Source organism: Saccopteryx bilineata, chromosome 2, assembly GCF_036850765.1.
Source record: "Saccopteryx bilineata isolate mSacBil1 chromosome 2, mSacBil1_pri_phased_curated, whole genome shotgun sequence".
NCBI classification, from domain to species: Eukaryota; Metazoa; Chordata; class Mammalia; order Chiroptera; family Emballonuridae; genus Saccopteryx; species Saccopteryx bilineata.
The window spans coordinates 172,589,314-172,607,369 of NC_089491.1; the positions used below are offsets into that span (position 1 = coordinate 172,589,314).

General features: G+C 44.8%; 1 protein-coding gene and 1 non-coding gene across 2 annotated transcripts in view; both read left to right on the forward strand.

The window, feature by feature from the left end:
- LOC136324969 (cyclic AMP-dependent transcription factor ATF-7) overlaps window positions 1-18,056 on the forward strand; it is a 140,418-nt gene that overhangs the window by 83,540 nt on the left and 38,822 nt on the right. The window lies entirely within an intron of this gene.
- On the forward strand, window positions 1,845-1,920 carry TRNAS-AGA (transfer RNA serine (anticodon AGA)). The gene has a single exon. It is a non-coding gene; the product is annotated as a tRNA-Ser (tRNA).

Sequence of the window (18,056 nt, forward strand, 5' to 3'; positions counted from 1 at the left end):
GCTGCAAGAGGGGAAGAGAGAGAGAGAAGCAAGAGGGGGAGGGGTTCAAAAGAAGATGGGCACTTCTCCTGTGTGCCCTGACTGGGAATCGAACCCAGGACATCCACACGCTGGGCCGACACTCTACCACTGAGCCAACTGGCCAGGGAAAGGTGTAGAGTTTTAATGGCAGCAGAATTTTAGTTCTACAAGATAAAAATTGTCATGGGGATGGATGATGGTGATAGTTGCACAACAATGTCAATGTATTTAATACCACTGACCTGTACACTTAAAAATAGTTACAATGGTAACTTTATGTTATGTGTATTTTATTTACCCCAACAAAATATAAAAATTAAAAGAGAGAAAGAGAGGAAAAAGAAAGATTTATACTTAACTACTTTTACTCTGATACGAGGGAAGCCCATAGAAGAAAATGAGATGACCAGGACTTGGGCTAATTACATTGAAACCAGAAGATTATATTTCTCAATCCCATCAAGTGATAAGCAAGATTTAAAAACAAAATATCTAGTCTGACCAGGCGGTGGCTGATGCCTGTGACAGTGAGAAACCCCGAGGTAGTTGGCTTAAGCGTGGGCTCACCAGCTTGAGCGTAGCATCATAGACATGACCCCATGGTCACTGGCTTGGGCCCAAGGTCACTTGCTTGAGCAAGGGGTTACTGGCTTGACTGGACACCCCCGTCCCCATAGTCAAGGCACATATGAGAAAGCAATCGAGGAACAACTAAAGTGCCGCAATTATGAGTTAATGTTTCTCATCTCTCTCCCTTCCTGTTGGTCTGTCTCTCCAAAAACAAAAAATACCTGACTTAAACTGATAAATTATATTTGCCACCCTCTTTCCTACACTGCCTAATCTCTTAGAGTTGTCCTCTATTACCTTTAGAGTTCAGTTTCCTTTTTGCTGTGATTTATTGAGCACCTGCAATTTACTTGGCACAAAGCACTACCTATGGGGCTCATGATTATTCACATTTGTCATAAACAGAGGAGGGAACAAGGAACCAAAACAAAAATGAGGCCGAGTGTTTGAAACTTCTGCTGCTTAGAAGAATGGTTGTAGCCTGACCAGGCAGTAGTGTAGTAGATAGAGCTTTGGTCTGGGACGCAGAGGACCCAGGTTGGAACCTGAAGTCACGGGTTTGAGTTTAAGTTTATCTAGCTTGAGTGTCAGCTCACCAGCTTGAGTGTGGAGTCACTGGCTTGAGTATGGGATCATAGACAAGACCCCATGGCTGCTGGCTAGAGCCCAAAAGTCACTGGCTTGAAGCCCAAGGTTGCTGGATTGAGCCCAAGGTCGTTGGCCTGAGCAAGGGATCACTTGCTCTACTGCAACCCCCCTCCCGCCCCTGTCAAGGCACAGAGGAGAAAGCAATCAGTGAACAACTAAGGAGCCGCAACGAAGAATTGAATTGATGCTTCTCATCTCTATGCCTTCCCATCTGTCCCTATCTGTCCCTCTTTCTGTGTCTCTCTCTGTCTCTGTCACACACACATCACAAAATAATCCAAAGGTGAGAAAGTTTTTTTAATAGTCATTCACATACCACTATATAAAACTGGACTCACTGAAACAGGAATTTATTAAATACCTATTTTGTGCTCACCACTGGGCCAAGCCCCAAGATAGGGAAGGTGGGGAGAGTAAAGAATGAGTGTAAATTAACATTTTTAACCCTATTGGGGTTTACTGTCTACTTTAAAGAATAAAACTATGAGAACATAGAGACTAAAATTCTGAATTAAGTGGTGCAAACCATTCAGGCACCATGTAAGTTCAGGAAAGAAACTACTGAAAAGAGTCACTAGAGAAGCTTTAAAAACCAACTGAGAGAGGCCCTGGCCGGTTGGCTCAGCGGTAGAGCGTCGGCCTAGAGTGCGGAGGACCCGGGTTCGATTCCCGGCCAGGGCACACAGGAGAAGCGCCCATTTGCTTCTCCATCCCTCCGCCGCGCTTTCTTCTCTGTCTCTCTCGTCCCCTCCCGCAGCCAAGGCTCCATTGGAGCAAAGATGACCCGGGCGCTGGGGATGGCTCTATGGCCTCTGCCCCAGGCGCTAGAGTGGCTCTGGTCGCAACATGGCGACGCCCAGGATGGGCAGAGCATCGCCCCCTGGTGGGTAGAGCGTCGCCCCTGGTGGGCGTGCCGGGTGGATCCCGGTCGGGCGCATGCGGGAGTCTGTCTGACTGTCTCTCCCTGTTTCCAGCTTCAGAAAAATGAAAAAAAAAAAAAAAAAAAAACCAATTGAGAGAGACAAGATGGCGCTGGAGTAGGCGGACATACCAACTTCCACCTCCCAGAACCAAAGTGGATTACAAACTAATTTTAAGAACCATCATCTGGCCTGACCAGGTGGTGGTGCAGTGGATAGAGCGTCGGACTGGGATGCGGAAGGACCCAGGTTCGAGACCCCGAGGTCGCCAGCTTGAGCATGGGCTCATCTGGCTTGAGCAAAGAGCTCACCAGCTTAGACCCAAGGTCGCTGGCTCCAGCAGGGGGTTACTCGGTCTGCTGAAGGCCTGCGGTCAAGGCACATGTGAGAAAGCAATCAATGAACAACTAAGAAGTTGCAACGCGCAATGAGAAACTGATGATTGATGTTTCTCATCTCTCTCCATTCCTGTCTGTCTGTCCCTGTCTATCTCTGCCTCTGTAAAAAAAAAAAAAAAAAAAAAGAAAGAAAAAAAAAAGAACCATCATCTGGAAAAACCAACTTTGGACTAAACTAAGAGGACTCTTCAACCAAGGAACACTGAAGAAGCCACACTGAGACTGGTAGGAAAAGCGGAAACGCAGAGAGGGCTGCTCAGCTCCCTGGAGCAAACGACAGCCGGGAGAGACTCGCGTGGCAGGAAGTGAGTTTAGCAGAGAGGGAGGGTCCTGAGTCCCAGGAACCAAGCCCCAGACTGCAGCCCCAGAGCCTAGAAGAGGCGTATGGACAGTATTTAGCTGGAAACAAGACAGGATACTGTTTGTTAGAAAGAGACTGATTTCTCAGACCCAGGATTCTTCTTAAAGGGACCAAGTAGTAAACCTCTCTCACAACCACTCACCCGGGGCTCCAGGGGACATGGAGAGAGAAGAGGACCGGAGTAGCAGGAAGAGAGTGTAATCTAGGAGGCACAGGGAGAAACATTTTGAGAGACAGCCACCCTACCCCCTGGGACGAGTCACTCCCCAAATCTGAAGTGAATATTTTCCCTGGAAACAGCAATACCAGCAAAGGGAAGCAGAACACCAGCCAAACAAGCTCTCCCACGGCACTCAGAGCAGACTCGCTTAGAAGGAGGGAGCTTTCGGAACTACAGTAGTGAGTCTTAGGGTCCGAGCTGCAGCGCGCCACCCACACGGCTGAGGGCTTGCCTGAGGGCGGGTGGTGGCGGGATGTGGAAGTGTGGTTCTGTTGGCAAGGGCGGAACCTGGCTGGCCACCACTGAGGCCCAGGTGTGAGCTCAGTCTTGTTAGGCTGGGGAGCAGGGAATGTGCAAAAGTGGTCAAGCCCAGCTGCGGGCCACCTGCAGTCCAGTCTGTGGGCGGGGGGAGGGGGGAACCCCGGAAGGGGTGAAGACCCCCCTTGAGCAAGGGTGCAGGAGCACAGCCTTGCCCTACCCGTGGAATTGAGGCTTGTGGCCTGACTTGGGAGCTGGCTCCGCCCATGGGGGTGGAGCCAAAAGTCCGGAACAGGTGGAGTTCCGCTACTGAGCGTGGGCACACAGTCCTGCTTAGCCTGTGTAGCCAAGGCTTGCAGCCATCCAACCAGCGGGCTCCTCCTGCAGGGGCAGGGCGAAAGCCCGGAATCAGGCGGAGACCCGCAGCTGAGCAAAGGTGCTCACCCCTGTCCTCAGGGCCAAGCAGAACGCCACCCACGGGAGTGGGGTGAAGGTCAAGGCCACCGAGGCTTGTACACCCGAGCATGTGATCACAGCCACTCCCATGAAGGAGAGGCGGAAACCACAGCAACAGCCCCAGTGGGCAGGTACCAGAAATGCCCATACCCCAACGTCCTAGGCAGCAACAGCAGAGGGGGTGGCAGGCGTGCAGATAGACCACATCTAAGGAACAGAGAGGCCACACCCAATGGAATCCAGTGGCCAAAGCCTTCTTTTACACAGACAAAATGAGAAGGCAGAGAAATGCAACACAAATTAATCAAGAGAAATCCCCAGGTAAGGACCTGAATGAGTCAGATATAACCAAATTACCAGATGCAGAGTTTAAAATAACAATTGTTAGGATGCTCAAAGATATTAGGCCCCGGCCGGTTGGCTCAGTGGTAGAGCGTCGGCCTGGTATGCAGGAGTCCCAGGTTCAATTCCCAGCCAGGGCACACAGGAGATGCGCCCATCTGCTTCTCCACCCTCCCTTTCTCCTTCCTCTCTGCCTCTCTCTTCCCCTCCTGCAGCCAAGGCTCCATTGGAGCAAAGTTGGCCCGGGTGCTGAGGATGGCTCTATGGCCTCTGCCTCAGGCGCTAGAATGGCTCTGGTTGCAACAGAGCAGCACCCCAGATGGGCAGAGCATCGCCCCCTGGTGGGCATGCCAGGTGGATTCCAGTCAGGCGCATGTGGGAGTCTGTCTGACTGCCTCCCTGTTTCCAACTTCAGAAAAATACAAAAAAAAAAAAAAAAAGGTATTAGAATAACAATAGATGGTCATTACGAACACCTAAAAAAAGAGATAGCAAATATTAAAAAGGACATTGAAGTAATAAAAAAGAATCAGTCAGAAATGACAAATACAATATCAGAAATGAAGAACACAATGGAAGCAATTAAAAGCAGGATAGGCCCTGGCCGGTTGGCTCAGCAGTAGAGCGTCGGCCTGGCGCGCGGGGAACCCGGGTTCGATTCCTGGCCAGGGCACATAGGAGAAGCGCCCATTTGCTTCTCCACCCCCCCCTCCTTCCTCTCTGTCTCTCTCTTCCGCTCCCACAGCCAAGGCTCCGTTGGAGCAAAGATGGCCCGGGCGCTGGGGATGGCTCCTTGGCCTATGCCCCAGGCACTAGAGTGGCTCTGGTCATGGCAGAGCGAAGCCCCAGAGGGGCAGAGCATCGCCTCCTGGTGGGCAGAGCGTCGCCCCTGGTGGGCGTGCCGGGTGGATCCTGGTCGGGCGCATGCGGGAGTCTGTCTCTCCCCGTTTCCAGCTTCAGAAAAAAAGAAAAAAAAAGGATGGATAAGGCTGAGAATCGAATCAGCGAGTTAGAGGACAAGATAAATGAAGGCACGGAAGCAGAGCAGAAAAAAGAAAAGAGACTCAAAAAGTCTGAGGAAACTAAGAGCTCTGTGACAACATGAAGAGAAACTAACATCCACATCATAGGGGTTCCTGAAGAAGAAGAGAAAGAACAAGGGATAGAAACTTTTTTCAAACATATTATAACTGAAAACTTCCCTCAATTACGGCAGGAAAACATCTCACAAGTGCAAGAAGCACAGAGAACTCCATTAAAGAGAAACCCAAAGAAATCTACACCAAGACACATCATGATTAAGATACCAAAGCTAAGTGATAAAGAGAAAATATTAAAAGCTGCTAGAGAAAAAAAGACTATCACCTACAAAGGAGCCCCCATAAGGATGACTTCCGACTTCTCAACAGAAACACTTGAGGCCAGAAGGGAATGGCAAGAAATATTCAAAGGAATGCAAAACAAGAGTCTACAACCAAGACTACTTTATCCAGCAAGGCTATCATTTAAAATTGAAGGAGAAATAAAAAGCTCAAAAAAAAAAAAAAAGGACAAAAGAAAAACTCAAGGAATTCACTACAGCCAAACCAAGGCTGCAAGAAATGCTAAGGGACCTGTTGTAAACAGATTAAAGGAGAAAAAGAATATAGCAAAAGAAGAATACAGTTTTAAAAAATAAAATGGCAATAAACAACTACATACAGCCCTGGCCAGTTGGCTCAGCGGTAGAGCGTCGGCCTAGCGTGCGGAGGACCCGGGTTCGATTCCCGGCCAGGGCACACAGGAGAAGCGCCCATTTGCTTCTCCACCCCTCCGCCGTGCTCTCCTCCCTGTCTCTCTCTTCCCCTCCCGCAGCCAAGGCTCCATTGGAGCAAAGATGGCCCGGGCGCTGGGGATGGCTCTGTGGCCTCTGCCTCAGGTGCTAGAGTGGCTCTGGTCGCAACATGGCGACGCCCAGGATGGGCAGAGCATCGCCCCCTGGTGGGCAGAGCGTCGCCCCTGGTGGGCGTGCCGGGTGGATCCCAGTCGGGCGCATGCGGGAGTCTGTCTGACTGTCTCTCCCTGTTTCCAGCTTCAGAAAAATGAAAAAAAAAAAAATTAAAAAAAAATAAATAAATAAACAACTACATATCAATAATAACCTTAAATGTAAATGGATTAAAATATCCAATCAAAAGACATAGGGTAGGCCTGACCTGTGGTGGCGCAGTGGATAAAGCGTCGACCTGGAAATGCTGAGGTCACCGGTTTGAAACCCTGGGCTTGCCTGGTCAAGGCACATATGGGAGTTGATGCTTCCAGCTCCTCCCCCCTTCTCTCTCTCTCTGTCTCTCCCTCTCCTCTCTAAAAAAGTGAATAAATAAAAAAATTAAAAAAAAAAAAAAGATTGGGGACCTGCCTTTTAAAAAAAAAAAAAAAAAAAAAAAAAAGACATAGGGTAGCTGCATGGATAAGAAAACAGGACCCATACATATGCTGTCTACAAGAGACACACCTTAAAACAAAAGATGCACATAGACTGAAGAGAAAAGGATGGAAAAAAAATATTTCATGCAAATGGAAATGAAAAAAAAACTGGGGTAGCATTATTTATATCAGACAAAATTAACTTAAAAACAAATGCTATAGTGAGAGATAAAGAAGGTCACTACATAATGATAAAGGGAGCAATCCAACAGGAAGATATAACCGTTATAAATATCTACACACCTAATATAAGAGCACCTAAATATATAAAGTAGACTTTGATGGATTTAAAGCAGGGGTCTCAAACTCAACTCAGCATGTGGGCCGCAGAGCAAGATCACAGCCGTTCGGCGGGCCACACTAGGTCTACAAAAGGCAACTGTTAAGCAACACTTTTTTCACTGCAGTTGAAAACAAAAAAAATCAGTACAACAAGCACAATCGTAAATGCAGTTTACTCAGTGTCACAAAACGACCAGAAACTAGTTCGCATCACAACTGCTGTTAACTAAGCTAATATCTAGCTAGGATGCTAGAGGAATGAAAAATACAAGTAGGCCTCTAGGCTTACTTAATTTTATCCAAAATATTTTGAACTTCGTGGATTAGTCTGCGGGCCGCACAAAATTGTTTGGCGGGCCGTATGCGGCCCGTGGGCCGCGAGTTTGAGACCCCTGATTTAAAGGGTGAGATCAACAGCAATACTATAATAGTAGGGATTTCAATACCCCACTAACATCACTAGATAGATCTTCAAGAAAGAAAATTACCAAAGAAACAGAAGACTTAAAGGACATACTAGATCAGCTCGATTTAATAGATGTCTTCAGAACCTTTCACCCTAAAGCAGCAGAATATACATTCTTTTCAAGTGGTCATGATGCATTCTCTAAGATAGACCACATGTTAGGGCACAAAAGCGGTCTCAACAAATTTAAGAAGATTGAAATCATATTGAGCACTTTCTCTGATCACAATTGCATAAAACTAGAAATCAACCACAACAGAAAAACTGAAAAATACTCAAACACTTGGAAACTAAATAGCAGATTATTAAATAACAAATGGGTTAACAATGAGATCAAAGAAGAAATAAAAAAAATCTAGAAACGAACGATAAGGAGCATACATCAACTCAAAATTTATGGGACATAGCAAAAGTAGTCCTGAGAGGAAACTTGATAGCATTACAGGCATACCTTAACAAGCTAGCAAAAGCTCAAATAAATAACTTGACCCTGCATTTAAAAAAACTAGATAAAGAACAGCAAGGAAAGTCCAGAGGTAGTAGTAGGAAGGAAATAAGAAAGATCAGAGCAGAAATAAATGACATAGAGGCTAAAGAAACAATACAGATGATCAATGAAACCAGGAGCTGGTTCTTTGAAAAGGTAAACAAGATCGATGAACCTTTAACCAGACTCACCAAGAAAAAAAGAGAGGACTCAAATAAATAAAATTAGAAATGAGAGTGGAGAAATAACAACTGATACAACAGAAATACAAAATATTGTAAGAAGATACTATGATGAAGAACTGTATGCCAAAAACCTAGACAACGTAGAAGAAATGGACAAATTCCTTGAAACATATAATCTTCCAAAAGTTAATCTGGAAGAATCAGAAAACCTAAACAGACCAATTACAACAAATGAGATTGAAACAGTTATCAAAAAACTCCCAAAAAAGAAAAGTCCTGGGCCTGATGACTTCACAAGTGAATTCTACCAAATATTCAAAGAAGAACTAACTCCTATCCTTCTCAAGCTATTTCAGAAAATTCAAGAGGAAGGGAGACTTCCAAGCTCCTTTTATGAGGCAAGCATAATTCTGATTCCAAAACCAGGCAAAGACAACACAAAGAAAAAAAACTATAGGCCAATATCCCTGATGAATTTAGATGCTAAAATTCTCAACAAAATATTAGCAAACCGGATCCAGCAATATATGAAAAAAATCATACACCATGATCAAGTAGGATTTATTCTTGGGAGGCAAGGCTGGTACAATATTTGCAAATCAATCAATGTGATTCATCACATAAACAAAAGGAAAGAGAAAAGATCATTTCAATAGATTCAGAAAAAGCATTTGATAAAATCCAGCACCCATTCATGATCAAAACTCTCAGCAAAGTGGGAATACAGGGAACATACCTCAACATGATAAAAGCCACCTATGACAAACCCATAGCAAGCATCTTACTTAATGGGCAAAAATTAAAAGCAATCCCCTTAAGATAAGGAACAAGGCAGGGGTGCCCCCTTTCACCACTCTTATTCAACATAGTTCTGGAAGTCCTAGCCACAGCAATCAAACAAGAAAAAGAAATAAAAGGCATCCAAATTGGAAAAGAAGAAGTAAAACTATCATTATTTGCAGATGATATGATATTGTATATAGAAAACCCTAAAGTCTCAGTCAAAAAACTACTGGACCTGATAAATGAATTCAGCAAGGTGGCAGGATATAAAATTAATACTCAGAAATCAGAGGCATTTTTATACACTAACAATGAACTGTCAGAAAGAGAAATTAAGGAAGCAATCCCCTTCACCATTGCAACCAAAAAAATTAAATACCTGGGAATAAATTTAACCAGGGAGATTAATGACTTGTACTCGGAAAATTATAAAACATTGATATAAGAAATCAGGGAAGATACAAACAAGTGGAAGCATAGACCGTGCTTATGGTTAGGAAGAATAAACATCATTAAAATGTCCTTATTACCCAAAGCAATTTATAAATTCAATGCAATACCAATTAAAATACCAATGACTTACTTCAAAGATATAGAACACGTATTCCAAAATCTATATGGAACCAAAAGAGAACACGAATAGCCTCAGCAATCTTGAAAAGAAAGAATTAAGTGGGAGCTATCACACTTCCGGATATCAAGTTATACTACAAGGCCATTGTAGTCAAAACAGCCTGGTACTGGCATAGGACAGGCATATAGATCAATGGAACAGAACTGAGAACCCAGAAATAAACCCACACTTTTATGGGCAACTGATATTTGACAAAGGAGGTAAGAGCATACATTGGAGTAAAGACAGCCTCTTCAACAAATGGTGTTGGGAATATTGGACAGCTACCTGCAAAAAAATGAAACTAGACCACCAACTTACATCATTCACAAAAATAAACTCAAAATGAATAAAAAACATAAATGTAAGCTGTAAAACCATAAGCATCTTAGAAGAAAACATAGGCAGTAAACTCTCTGACATCTCTCGCAGCAATATATTTGCCGATTTATCTCCACGGGCAAGTGAAATAAAAGACAGGATAAACAAATGGGACTATATCAAACTAAAAAGTTTTTGCACAGCTAAAGACAAGAAGAACAGAATGAAAAGACAAACTACACAATGGGAGAACATATTTGACAGTATGTCTGATAAGGGGTTAGTAACCAAAATTTATAAAGAACTTGTAAAACTCAATAACAGAAAGACAAACAATCCAGTCAAAAAATGGGCGAAAGAGCCTGACCAGGCGGTGGCACAGTGGATAGAGCATTGGACTGGGATGCAGAGGACCCAGGTTCGAGACCCTGAGGTCGCCAGCTTGAGCGCGGGATCATCTGGTTTGAGCAAGAGCCCACCAGCTTGAACCCAAGGTCGTTGGCTCCAGCAAGGGGTTACTGAATCTGCTGAAGGCCCACAGTCAAGGCACGTATGAGAAAGGAATCAATGAACAACTAAGGTGTTGCAATGTGCAATGAAAAACTAATGATTGATGCTTCTCATCTCTCTTCGTTCCTGTCTGTCCCTGTCTGTCCCTCTCTCTGACTCACTCTCTGTCTCTGTAAAAAATAAATAAAAATTTTAAAAAATGGGCGAAAGAAATGAATAGACATTTCTCCAAGGAGGACATACAGATGGTCAGTAGGCATATGAAAAAATGCTCAACATCACTAATCATTAGAGAAATGCAAATTAAAACCACAATGAGATATCTCACACCAGTTAGAATGGCGCTCATCAACAAAACAACACAGAATAAGTGCTGGTGAGGATGTGGAGAAAAGGGAACCCTCCTGCACTGCTGATGGGAATGCAGACTGGTGCATCCACTGTGGAAAACAGTATGGAGATTCCTCAAGAAATTAAAAATTGAACTGTCTTTTGACCCAGCTATACCACTGTTAGGAATGTACCCCAAGAGCACCATAGCACTGTGTGAAAAGAAGAAATGCACCCCCATGTTTATGGCAGCATTGTTCACAATAGCGAAGATCTGGAAACAGCCCAAATGTCTGTCAGTGGACGGGTGGATTAAAAAGCTTTTGTACATATACTACGGAATACTACTCAGCCATAAGAAGTGATGACATCAGATCATGTACAACAACATAGATGGACCTTGATAACATTATACTGAGTGAAATAAGTAAATCATAAAAAACTAAGAACTATATGGTTTCATACATAGGTGGGACATAAAAATGAGACTCAGAGACATGGACAAGAGTATGGGGGTTATGGGGTGGGGGGAGGAAAGGGAGGCAGTTGGTGGAGGGAAAGGGCAGAAAGAAAACCAGTTAGAAGGTGACAGGGCCCTGGCCGGTTGGCTCAGTGGTAGAGCGTCGGCCTGGCATGCAGAATTCCCGGGTTCGATTCCCGGCCAGGGCACACAGGAGAAGCGCCCATCTGCTTCTCCACCCCTCCCCCTCTCCTTCCTCTCTGTCTCTCTCTTCCCCTCCCTCAGCGAGGCTCCATTGGAGCGTTGATGGCCCGGGTGCTGGGGATGGCTCTTTGGCCTCTGCCCCAGGCGCTAGAGTGGCTCTGGTCACGACAGAGCGACGCCCCAGAGGGGCAGAGCATCGCCCCCTGGTGAGCGTGCCGGGTGGATTCCGGTCGGGCGCATGCGGGAGTCTGTCTGTCTGTCTACCCCCGTTTCCAGCTTTCAGTGCTGTTGAGTGCTGCTATTTCAAAAAGCTTCTGGGAAACTAGTATTAACAGGATTAGGAAAAGAACTCTCACTAAAATGTTGACTTATTTAGAATTATTTTTTCAAAGCAAAACTAACTTTTGCTACAATACCTGTCTACCTTGAGATTAGAAAAGGGAAAACTAGCTGAGTATATGCTGTATGCCAGGTACTACATTAAGTGTAGTTGGCATACAATATGTTAATTTCAGGTGTACAACATAATGATTTGATATCTGTAGACCTTAGGGAGTGATCACCACGACTGTTCTAGTAACCTTCTATCACCATACAAAATGATCACGATATTATTGACATTACATCCCTGTGACTTACTTACTTTATAACTGAAAATTTGTACCTCTTAATCCCCTTCACTTTTTTTGCCCATCCCTCCACTCTCCTTCATATCTTGATCTGGGTTCTGATTATACAGACATATACTTATATAAATATTTATTGAGCTATATACACTTAGGATTTGTATTTTGTATGTTATATATCAATTTTTTAACATTAAAAATCTAAGGATCTAATTCACTGAAATGCATTAATAATTTACAGTTCTTACCATCCTTGTTCATCAAGCCATTTCTAACTCTTTACTTTGCTCTGTACATTTAGTCAGTTTGCTAGTAGGGAGGATTCAGATTCTCCTGTTATAGAAGGAGGGGTGAGAATAAAACTTCACAGAAATAGAAGGTGGTTTTACCAAAGATCTCCCAGGGAAAACTGTTAATAAGAAATTATACTTTCCCTTCCCATTCTGCAACTAACACCAGTTTTCAGTATGACTTGCTCATTGTCCTTATATTCCATTTTATGCTTCTTAACATTTCTTAAACTAAGAAAATTTCCTGTCTTAATTATTTTTTTCTCTGTTGGGGAGTGAAAATCTGAAGTATCCAGAGATGTTCTGATTTACTTCTTCCGTATTAGCTCTTTGTTACTAATAAGGTAGTACATGAGAATTCCATTTATTCTGTTCTTCTCTCAGTCACAGTGCCTCTGTCTCCATCTTCCTAATTTTTCTAACTATTTGCAGATTTGTAATCCATCAGCCATTTTATAAAGTGAGGTTGGGAGTTTTCTGCCTGTTTTTTTCCTTCCAAGTTCAGATCCAAAAACATGTGTTGGCAGTTTGGCAAGGGAAGCCAAAAAAAAAAAAAACAAACGCAAAAAACAGCCTCTTCTTTTTCCTTTCTTCCTTTCCCTGTTACCCTGTAGCAGAGTTTCTCAACAGAGACAAAATTGACATTTTGAGACAGATAATTCTTTATTTTGGGGCACAGTCCTGTGTATTATGGTATATTTATCAGTATGCCAGACCTTTACCTTCTAAAAGTCAATAGCATCTCCCTATTTGTGACAAGCAAAAATGGCCCCAAACATTGTTAAATGTCCCTGGGGAGTGGAGTTGCCCCTGGTTGAGAGTCACTGTCAAACAGTATAAATAGCATTTATGAAAAATGGGTTTGGGGGGAAAGATTCAAAATTGGCATATAATTAAAATTCCTATCAGATTTTTTAGCATATTATCTAGATTAGAGCTATTCAAAAGAAATATAATGCAAACCATAAATGTAAGCCACATATGTAATTTAAATTTTCTAGAAGCGACATGAAGAAGTAGAACTAGGCCTGACCAGGCAGTGGTGCAGTAGGTAGAGTGTCCACCTGAGATGCCGAGGACCCAAGTTCAAAACCCCGAGGTCACCGGTTTGAGTATAGGCTCATCCAACTTGAGCGTGGGCTCACCAGCTTGAGCATGGGATCTCCAGCTTGAGTGTGGGATCATAGACATGACCCCATGGTCACTGGTTTACAGCCCAAGGTCACTGGCTTGATCAAGAAGTCACTGGCTTGGCTAGAGCCTGCCCTCACCTCAGTCAAGGCACATATGAGAAAGCAATCAATGAACTAAGGTGCCACAACAAAGAATTAATGCTTCTCATCTCTTTCCCTTCCTTTCTGTCTCTTTCTCTTGTTAAAAAAGGAAAAAAAAAGAAATAAAAGGAATTGTCTTAGAAATAGCAGAAAGAGATGACTGGAGCCCTGCTTCTTAAAATTTGGCACATATGGCTTCACCTCCAGGTAGTCCACTACCTGGTTTAGTCAGGGATTTTTATTTATTTTTTTTTTTTTTAACGAGAGAGGTGGGGAACAGACAGGCAAGAAGGGAGAGAGATGAGAAGCATCAATTCTTTGTTGTAGTACCATAGTTGTGCATTGACTGCTTTCTCATATGTGCCTTGACCAGGCGTCTCCAGAAGAATAAGTGACCCCTTGCTCAAGCCAGCAACCTTGGGCTTCAAGTGACCTTTGGGCTCAAGCCAGCGATCATGGGGTCATATCTATGATCCCACACTCAAGTTGATATCCCAGTGCTCAAGCTGGTAAGCCTGTGCTCAAGCCAGCTGAACTCACGCTCAAGCTGGCAACCTTGGGGTTTTGAACCTGGGTCCTCAGCATCCCAGGCCGACACTCTCTCCACTGCCCCACCGGCTGGTCAGACTAATCAGGGATTCTTAACTTTTGTGGTGTCATGACCTCCACATGGGAGTTTGGTAAAACCCATGAACCCTTTCTCAGAGTAATGTCCTAAAATTTTTTATTTTTTTCTCTGAAGCTGGAAACGGGGAGAGACAGTCAGACAGACTACCACATGTGCCCGACCGGGATCCACCCTGCACGCCCACTAGGGGCGACGCTCTGCCCACCAGGGGGCGATGCTCTGCCCCTTCGGGGCGTCGCTCTGCTGCGACCAGAGCCACTCTAGCACCTGGGGCAGAGGCCAAGGAGCCATCCCCAGCGCCCGGGCCATCTTTGTTCCAATGGAGCCTTGGCTGCGGGAGGGGAAGAGAGACACAGAGAGGAAGGAGGGGGAGGGTGTGGAGAAGCAAATGGGTGCTTCTCCTATGTGCCCTGGCTGGGAATTGAACCCGGGTCCCCCGCACGCCAGGCCGACGCTCTACCACTGAGCCAACCGGCCAGGGCCGTAATGTCCTAAAATTAATAAAATATAATGCATAGGATTACCAAGGAAACCAAATTTTGAAATGCAGTATCAAAAATGATTTTAGACCTGGCCACTTGGTTCAATGGTAGAGTGTCAGCCCGGTGTGTGGAAGTCCTGGGTTCAATTCCCGGCCAGGGCACACAGGAGAAGCGCCTGTCTGCTTCTCCACCCTTCCCCCTCTCCTTCTTCTCTGTCTCTCTCTTCCCTTCCCACAGCCAAGGCTCCATTGGAGCAAAGTTGGCCCGGGCGCTGAGGATGGCTCCATGGCCTCCTCCTCAGGTGCTAGAATGGCTCTGGTTACAACAGAGCAACACCCCAGATGAGCAGAACATCACTCCTTAGTGGGCTTGCCTGGTGGATCCCAGTCAGGTGCATGCTGGGGTCTGTCTCTCTGCCTCCCCGCTTCTCACTTCAGAATAATAAAAAAAAAAAAGATTTTAAATATTTGATAATGTAAGATATGTGCTTTTTTATTAACCCATTAAATAACAAGTTCAAATGGTGGTTCTGGTGACTATCATAATTTCAAAGCAGTGATGAATATAAAAGAAATGTTGAGATATCTAATAGCTGTAATGAGATATGAAAATATGTGTGGTTGCTATTACGAATTAGGCATGTTAAATTTTGGTTAGAATTTACTGATAGTTAAGATGTAATTTTTTTCCTACCCATGTGCCAGGTTATCAGACCCTCTGTGATGCTAATGGTGGGAGAGCCACCTTTAGTTCTCTTCAAACCCCAACTTTTGAAGTGGAAAATACAGACAGCTCAGGGGGAACAGGATGTCATGAATGGAGTTAGGGATGTGCAACAAAGAAGAACAAGAGCTAGAGGACCAATAAAACATAACAAGTCAGGACTTTGCAACAAAGTTGTAACAGAAGGGGAGTTGCCTTTTTTTTTTTATTGATTGATTTGAGAGAGAGAGAAGCATTCATTTGTTGTTACACTTAGTTGTGCATTCATTGGTTGCTTCTGTATGTTCCCTGAGCAGAGATCAAACCCCCAACCATGGTATTTTGGGATGATGCTCTAACTGACTGAGCTAACCAGCCATGGCTGAGTGTTTCCTTTTAAAATATGAAACAATCCTAGTCCAAGCAAAACCTGATGGAGGTTTAGGCCCTGGCCGGTTGGCTCAGTGGTAGAGCGTTGGCCTAGTGTTCAGGAGTCCTGGGTTCGATTCCTGGCCAGGGCACACAGGAGAAGCACCCATCTGCTTCTCCACCCCTCCCCCTTTCCTTCCTCTCTGTCACTCTCTTCCCCTCCCACAGCCAAGGCTCCATTGGAGTAAAGTTGGCCCGGGCACTGAGGATGGCTCCATGGCCTCTGCCTCAGGCGCTAGAATGGCTCTGGTCGCAACAGAGCAACGCCCCAGATGGGCAGAGCAATGCCCCCTGGTGGGCATGCCAGGTGGATCCCGGTCAGCCGCATGCAGGAGTCTGTCTGACTGCCTCCCCATTTCCAACTTCAGAAAAATACAAAAAAATTAAAAAATTAAAAAAAAAAAAACCCAAAAAACCTGATGGAGGTTTAAAATATTTCTCCCAGCTCAGTTTTTTTAAATCATCAACAAGATGGTATCAAAAGGACTATTTACAGACTAAGAATAGTAACATAGTTCTTACTATCCTGTGCCTTAACATCACACATCTACAAATCTTTCAAGTCTTAATGCAGTAGAATGTGTTCAGAGACCAGCAAAGACATGAATGGAGAGTATTGATCCCAAGCAAGAGTCACCAACCTTTCAGATAGAGAAGCCCACACAATGAATTGTTGGGGAGATACTGGGGAAAGCAACCCCATAGCTTAATTTTGAAATCATTTTCCTAAATGATTTTTAACCATGACCTCAATACCTAGTATCAAATGAGTTCTTTTCTGCCCAGGCTCTGAAGCAAAGGTAGAACCTGAATTGTGACAGACATGGAGGCAGAGAGTTGCTCTAGAAGTATGGGGAAACCTCTGCTAGATTCAAGCTATGCTCAGGCCAAAACAGCTTCTGAGATTTGGAATGTGCTGTTATTTTGACTCTGTGATTACAACATCACTGGTGGGGAAAGGGAGGTAAGCAGCAGACAAACCATTGCTTGCTTGCCCAGAGATCTTTCCCAAAAAGGGATGCTTTTGAGACCCGCAAGAGAATATGACGATCCCTCTGGTGGCACCCGTTTAAAAAAGAAAATCAGAATTTTGGTGTAGAAATGTCTACAATGGACTAGTCAAAGCTTAAACAAAAATTTGGGGGTTGAGGAGAACACTTTGATTTGAAAGCACAGAACAGTTTTGCCATGTTTTTCCTATGCTTACTATCTTCCCTTGGCCTCAACTTCTAAAAAGGGGATAAAAAGAGAAGTTAAGCAAGAAGAAAGGGAGCGGGTGGGATGATGTCAAAGTTCTAACATGTAGGCCCTGGCCGGTTGGCTCAGCGGTAGAGCGTCGGCCTAGCGTGCGGAGGACCCGGGTTCGATTCCCGGCCAGGGCACATAGGAGAAGCGTCCATTTGCTTCTCCACCCCTCCGCCGCGCTTTCCTCACTGTCTCTCTCTTCCCCTCCCGCAGCCAAGGCTCCATTGGAGCAAAGATGGCCCAGGCGCTGGGCATGGCTCTGTGGCCTCTGCCTCAGGCGCTAGAGTGGCTCTGGTCACAATATGGCGACGCCCAGGATGGGCAGAGCATCGCCCCCTGGGGGGCAGAGCACCGCCCCTGGTGGGCGTGCCGGGTGGATCCCGGTGGGGCGCATGCGGGAGTCTGTCTGACTGTCTCTCCCTGTTTCCAGCTTCAGAAAAATGAAAAAAAAAAAAAAAAAAAAATCGTCAAAGTTCTAACATGTATATATTTCAGTTTACCACTCAGTTTTGAGCGAACTATTTCTGATAATAAAAAAGATCTTTTGGCTTGAAAGTCAGTCTTCTAGATTCTAGAACATTCTGCTAAATTTTCTAAGCTACCTACATGAAATTTTCTTGAAGAACATGTAAACATATTTTTGAAAAAGATTGTTATAACATTTCCAATGCGTTTGGAACATGTATACCCCCGTTTAATCCACTATATTCTTTTTATTTTTTTGTATTTTTCTGAAGTTGGAAACGGGGAGGCAGTCAGACAGACTCCCACATGCGCCCGACTGGGATCCACCCGGCATGCCCACCAGAGGGCGATGCTCTGCCCATCTGGGGCATTGCTCTGTTGCAACCAGAGCCATTCTAGCGCCTGAGGTTGAGGCCATGGAGCCATCCTCAGCGCCCGGGCCAACTTTGCTCCAATGGAGCCCTGGCTGCGGGAGGGGAAGAGAGAGACAGAGAGAAAAGAGAGGGGGAGGGGTGGAGAAGCAGATGGGTGCTTCTCCTGTGTGCCCTGGCCAGGAATCAAACCCGGGACTCCTGCACGCCAGGCCGACGCTCTACCACTGAGCCAACTAACTG